Source organism: Loxodonta africana, chromosome 5, assembly GCF_030014295.1.
Source record: "Loxodonta africana isolate mLoxAfr1 chromosome 5, mLoxAfr1.hap2, whole genome shotgun sequence".
Classification (NCBI taxonomy): Eukaryota; Metazoa; Chordata; class Mammalia; order Proboscidea; family Elephantidae; genus Loxodonta; species Loxodonta africana.
This window is the reverse complement of record NC_087346.1, coordinates 64375772-64383147: the sequence shown is the minus strand read 5'-3', so window position 1 is coordinate 64383147 and position 7376 is coordinate 64375772.

Sequence of the window (7376 nt, the reverse complement as noted above, 5' to 3'; positions counted from 1 at the left end):
TCAGGAATGACTACATTACTGAGCTAAAAGAGTATCCATGAGTCGTACTCTTGGGGTTTCTCTAGTCTCTGTCAGACCAGTAAATCTGGCCTTTTTTTGTGAGTTAGAATTTTGTTCTGCATTTTTCTACAGCTCTGTCCAGTACCCTCTATTGTGATCCCTGCAGTATAGTCAGTGGTGGTAGCCAGGCACCATCTAGTTGTGCTGAACTCAGTCTGGTGGAGGTTGTGGTATTTGTGGTCCATTAGTCCTTTGGACTAATCTTTCCATTGTGTCTTAATTGTTCTTCATTCTCCCTGCTCCCGAAAGGGTGAGATGAGTGGAGTATCTTAGATGGCCCTCACAAGCTTTTAAGACTCTAGACGCTACTCACCAAAGTATAATGCAGAATATTTTCTTTGTAAACTATGTTATGTCAATTGACCTAGATGTTCCCCAAGACCATGGTCCCTGTGGCCCTCGGTCCTGTAATTCAGTCCCTCAGGGAGTTTGGATGTGTCTATGGAGATTATGTGATCTTGCCGTGTACAATTTGTGGCTTCCCCAGTACTGTGCACTGTCTCACCTTTCACCAAAGTTACCGCTTATCTATCGTCTATTTAGTTTTTTTCCCTCCCCATCCTTCCCCTTCCTTGTAATCACCAAAGATTATTTCTTTTTGAGTGTAAACCTTTTCATGAATGTTTGTAGTAGTGGTCTAATACAATATTTGTCTTTTTGTGGTTGCCTTATTTCACTGAGCATAATGCCCTCCAGACTCATCCATGTTGCGAGATGCTTTGCAGATTCATCATTGTTCTTTATCGTATGTAGTACTTCACTGTGTGTGTGTACCATAGTTTATCCATTCATCTGTTGATGGGCATCTAGGTTGTTTCCATCTTTTTGCTAATACGAACAACACTGCAATGAACATGAGTGTGCATATGTCTAGTCATATGACGACTCTTAGTTCTCTAGGATATATTCCTAGAAATGGAATTGCTGGATCATATGGTAGTTCTATTTCTAGCTTTCCAAGGAAGCGCTGTATTGTTTTCCAAAATGGTTGTGCCATTTTGCATTCTCACCAGCAGTACATAAGAGTTTCCATCTCCCTGCAGCCTCTCCAACGTTTGTTATTTTCTTTTTTTGATTGGTGCCAGTAATGCCAGGGTGAGATGGTATCTCATTGTGGTTTTGATTTGCATATCTCTAATGGCTTTTTTTTTTTTTTTTTTTTTTGAGCATTTCCTCATGTGTCTGCTGTCCACTTGAATGTCTTCTTTGGTGAAGTGTCTGTTCATTTTTTTGCCCATTTTTTAATTGGATTATTTGTCTTTTTGCTGTAGAGGTGTTGGATTTTCCTGTAGATTTTAGAGATTAGACCTTTGTCAGATTTGCTATAGCCAAAATTTTTTTCCCAGTCTGTGGGTTCTCTTTTTACACTTTTGGTGAAGCCTTTTGATGAGCATAATTGTTTAATTTTTATATGATCTCAGTTATCTAGTTTATCTCCTAGAGTCTGTGTGTTTTAAGTTATGGTTTGTATCCCGTTAATGCCGTGTATTATGGCCTCTAATGTTGATCCTATTTTTTCTTCTATGTTTTATAGTTTTGGGTTTTATATCTAGGTCTTTGATTCATTTTAAATTAGTTTTTGTATATGCCGTGAGGTATGGGTTCTGTTTCTTTTTTTTAGCAGATTTACATCCAGTTTTGCCAGCACCATTTGTTAAAAAGACTGACTTTTCCCCGTCTTATGGACTTTGGGCCCTTGTCAGAGATCAGGTGATCGTAACTGGATGGATTTACATCTGGGTTCTTAATTCTGTTCTGTTGGTCAATGTATCTGTTCCTGTACCAGTACCAGGTTCTTTTGACTACCATAGTTGTATAGTAGGTTCTCAGGTCAAGTAGTGCGAGTCCTCCTACTCTATTCTTCTTCAATAGCCCTTTACTTATCTGGGGCCTCTTGGCTTCCATATAAAGTTAATGATTAGTTTTTCTGTCTCATTAAAGAATGTTGTCGATATTTGAATCAGGATTGTATTGTATTTGTAGCTTGCTTTTGGTAGAATTGTCATTTTCACAGTGTTGAATCTACCTATCTAACACGGGAAATTTTAAGCTTGGAAGTCTAAAATATTTTGAATTAGCCCTGGAGCTTTGACCTTATTTTTAAGCCCTTGCAAACTGCATACCTAGCATTTTATAACATAGTGACTTTGCTACATCCTTTTACTGTAATAGACTCTAATACTCAGTCATATGCTAAGCAAGGTCATTTAGGCTGTTCTGAAGAACATGAACGTCTTCCATGCTAATACACTCCCTGGAATCACATTTGAAAACCATACTATCCCACATCCTACCGCAGTTGATTAAGAATAAAGCTATAAGTTTACTCCTTAAAAAGTTGAATGATCTTTTGACTTATATACTTCTGCTTTCCATTGGAAACCCTGGTGGTGTAGCGGTTAAGTGCTACAGCTGCTAACCAAAAGGTCAGCAGTTCAAATCTGCCAGGTGCTCCTTGGAAACTCCATGGGGCAGTTCTACTCTGTCCTATAGGGTCGCTATGAGTCGGAATCGACTCGACGGCAGTGGGTTTGGTTTTGGGTTTGGCTTTCCAATTTCTGAACCTTAGCTAAATATACTATAAAAAGAATTCACCTCAGGGGCTGACTCGATATTCAGATCACTGCATAATGTCCAAAAGAAGCAAGTAGATTCAAAACTCCATAACTTCTTGAAGGTGAGCTCCTTCCTTTTTCACTTTGTATTGGAAACAATTGAACTATTTGATGAAAACTAGCGGCCGTCAGGAAATTATGCCCAAGACAGATCATAAGGCTTTGGGTAGGTGGGTGGGGCTTTGTAAAATATGAAGTAAGCACCTATGAGTCTTCATAAGCCAGTTGAGATTTAAGCTAATGAACCACCAGAATTCTACCCACTTTCCTGAATGACTGCCAGTCCTACTGGGACTCCAATGCTGTGCAATCATGAGTTGATAATTTTATTAATATTCTAATGAATAATCAATTAATTTCTTGCTGAAAAATTAGAGATGGATATTTTTGTATATTTGTAATCAGCAATTTTCCAGGTAGCTATCTGTGTGCTACTTTTGGTCTCTTGCCTAAAACAACATAAAGCCTGAAATACCAGGATGTATTTTTCCACTGTTCAAGTTGCTCTGTCCTTAGTTGTTTCAAGTCCCTTCTCTGTGTCACCAGGACAATTGCCAAACACTGACACAAAGAATTTTTAAGTTGTGCCCTTGGATCCAATTAAAACTTGCATCAATGATTTTATTTTAAAATACAATTTTTCCCCTTTGTGTAATTTGTCTCCACAAATGTAGAATACATAAACTTTGTCCCGTACCAGTGGTACAGAAATTTAGATTATCATTCCATTTCCATCTCTGACTTTTGTATTTGACCATATTCGAGTATTTAATTTCATGTCTCAATTTCCCGTATAGAACTGTAACAAAGAGAACTGCATTTTGTAAGAAAGATTATTTTAAAATTGCATTTTACTTAAATCGCAAAAGCCTAAAATCAAGGAAATGAAATATGAAGTAATTATTTGCTAAATATTTCCCGCTTTCCACGTCCCAGGCATCTCCTGGCTCCCTTGTGGATAATATGGGGGCCTGGTGACTAGTTCTGTCCAGTGAATTGTGAGTCGAGGGAACAGAGTTATTTCTGAGTTGAATCATGTGCTGTTCCAAAGCAAACCCTCCAAGGCTCAATTTCCTCTGCCATTGTAACCAACAATGTTCCAGATAATGGCTGCTCTGTCAACCTGGGTCCCTGAATGACTATGAAAAACAGAGTCCCCCTGCCAATCCATGATGACCATGTAGCTATAGTGAAAAACAAACCTTTGTTGTTTTAGCCTCTGATAACTTGATGTTGCTTGCTACTACTATATCTTAACCTAACCTAACCTACTCTGGAGTCCCTGGGTGATGCAATTAGTTATGTGCGCAACTACTAACAGAAACGTCGGCGGTTCTAACTCACCCGAAGGTACCTCAAAAGAAAGTTCCGGCAATTTGCTTCTGAAAGATCACAGCTTTGAAAACCCTATGAAGTGCAGTTCTGCTCTGAAACACATAGGGTTGCCATGAGTCAGATTCTACTCAAGAGCAACTTGGCTGGTTTTTAATTTTTAACCTAGACGATCTCCACTGATGCAGGTATTAGCTCCAACTTAAAATAATTTGGTTGAGTTTTTCTTGGAGCAATTATTGTCTAAAAGAACTTTTCATTCTTTTAGTCAATTAATATTCATGAAGTTCCTACTATACAGCTGGTACTATGTTAACCAAAAACAAAACAAAACAAACCCGTTGCCATGGAGTTGATTCCTGCTCATAGTGACCCTATGGGACAGAGTAGAACTGCACCATAGGGTTTCCAATGAGCGGCTGGTGAGTGCAACCTACCAACCTTTTTGTTAGCAGCCAAGCTCTTAACTACTGTGCCACCAGTACTATGTTAAGCTCTGGGTTTATACCAACGAATAGGCAATATCAACATGGTCTCTGCTTCCTGAAAATTGAAAGAAGGCAGAGGGAGAATGTAGGCATGTATCTGAGTATAATGAATGCCACAATGGAAAAGTATACTGTTCCCTAAGTATTATCCAAGGAGCTCTGGTGGCACAGTGGTTAGGTGCTCGACTGCTTACTAAAAAATTTTGGCAGTTCAAACCCACCAGCTGCTCCTCTGCAGAAAAAATGTGGCTTTGGTGGAGATTTACAGCCTTGGAAACCCTGCAGGGCAGCTCTTGTAGAGTTGCTACAAATGGGCATCTACTCAATGGCAACAGTTTTTTTCTTTTTTTTTGGTAAGTACCAGCAGAGGATTCTTGTGACTCATCTCCCCTTCTTTGCCTCTCTTTTAGTTTAATTTAGGGGATTAATCAGTTGCTGAACATTACACAAGGCTACCTGGAACTAATGGGGCAAGAGAAAATAAGTTTCTAACACTTGAGAGGTATGTTGGAATCCTAGAAAATGTATTTTACTTAAGTCTGGAGCCCTGGCTGCCAACATTGCTTTTGTTCAAGATACAGCCTTAGGCAAGTAACTAACTTCCCTGTACCTCTGCTTCATTATCTGTAAAATGGGACTAAACATAGCCTGCCCTGGTTGACTTATTTTGCTGCAAGGATTAAATTAGGTAGAGAATGTAAATGTCCCATAAAAATAAGAAGGGTTATTATTACCTTTGAAGATTTTATAGTGCGTTTGAGGAGCTTGTAAATACCCAGTTTAAAAAAAAAAAAATGAAACAACTTGGAGCACAAGTAAAGCAATATATAAACAAATTTAAATTAATATTGTACTCTTCTAGCTGTAGGAAATAGTGTAGAATGACATAGTGAAAATTGTACCTTGAAGAATCTAAAATCCAGTGTTTATTGCCGAGTAATAGCTGCTAATGCACTGCTATTAGAATATGTCTGAAAAAGGTAAAAAATTCCCTTATAATCTTAAATAAAGAACATTAAATAAATACTTCTCTTGTTAATGGAATGGAAATGAATGTATGAATAACTAGTTTTGTGGAGATGGACAAACAATAGAAAATGCACACAGTATTAAGAAAAACTGCCATTATCTTTGAAATCTATAATGTCAGAAGCAGAACCTGTTGGAAATGATATCTAATTTTCTAAACTCATTTCCCTCTTCTGAGACTTATTTAGATTAGAGCTTAGAATCTCCAGGTAATACTGTAAGAGATGATGAAAGGCACATTTGTCACTGGTTGTCTGGCAACCAGAAGCATGAGTTATTGGCATGTGCAAGCACATTTCCTTGTTGTGTACATACAGTGGGTGTAGGTGCTAAACTGTGCTTCTATTGGCCAGTTTCTCATCCAATGACAGAAAATAGAGTATTATTTTTCTAGCAAATTAGCATACTCTGGGAAAAGAGCCAACGATACTTCTTTCCCCAGCAGTGTTAAATATAGACTTTAGGACCAAGGTTAGCATTTACCATTTTAAAAGTTATTTTGAAAAAACTAAAATGATAAAAAGTTATTTTAATATTGGGTGATCTAGATTTTATATACAAGAGTACTTCAGAATAAGTTTTTAAAATTCATTAAACTAATAGTAAATAATTGTTACGCTGTGTGTCTTAATTTCTTAGTGCTGCTATAACAGAAAAACCACAGATGGGTGGTTTTAAGGAACAAAAAAATTATTTTCTCACAGTTAAGGAGGCTAGAAGTCCGAATTCAAGGCGCTGGTGCTCGGGGAAGGCTCTCTGTCCACTCGGGGCCAAAATCCTTGTCTGTTTTGCCTTCTCTTCGTTGGTTCCTTAGTGATCTCCACATGGCATCAGTCTTTCATCGTTTGTGCTTCCTTGCTTTTGTGCCCAACCCGTTGTTTTTATACCTCAAAAGTGATTGGTTTAAAACACACCTACACTAATATGGCCTCATTGACATAACAATGAATAAACCTATTCCAAATGGCAAGTATAGGGATTAAGATTTACAGTACATATGGACATAATTCCGTCCGTAACACTGTGAGACAAGTGATGTCTGTGTTCTCGAAGGTGCTTTAATATAACAAAAATAAAAATCCACAGTCATCCTCCCAGGCTGAAACCAGAAAAACTTTCCCCAGGCCACAAAGGACAACAAAATGGTGTCCCCCACCCTCACCGCACCTTTGCACTGACCATAGAGAAGAAGCAAGAAGCTGGCACCTGGGAGAGAGGAGAGTTCCAGCAAAAAAAAAAAAAAAGAGGAAGGGGACCAAGGGCGGGACATCAGCCTGTGCATAGGAGGGGTCCCGGTATAGACTAAAATCTGACCCAGTGAAACCAGTAAGGAAGCACATGCTTAGTGCTCTTTCTGGCAACAGATTGTGTGTTGTTGCTGTTAGTTGCCATTGTGTTGATTCTGACTCATAGTGACCCTGTGTGCATAGTAGAACTGCTCCACAGAGTTTTCAAGGCTATGACGTTTTGGAAGCATATTGCCAGGGCTGTATTCCATGGCACCTCTGAGTAGGTTGGAACCACCAACCTTTTGGCTAGTAATAGAACACCAACCATCTGCACTGCCCAGGGACTCCTTAATGGGCTGTAATATAACTCGTTAAATAAAAATAAATAAATAAATCTAGACATTAATAGGAAGAAGCTTTATTCAGCAAGGAAAGGTGAACAGGGAAAGGGACTATGGTGGTAGTGGGGTGGGGGGGACCAACTACAATAAGGAGAACACCCCACCAGAGCTCAGCAAGTGTCCAAAGCGTTTAGGGAGAAAGCATTTTTCTTTTACAGAGACTGAGAGGAAACAAGGCTAGAAAAAACTCAGCTGTGGAGAAGTGGGACAAAAGGGTGATAG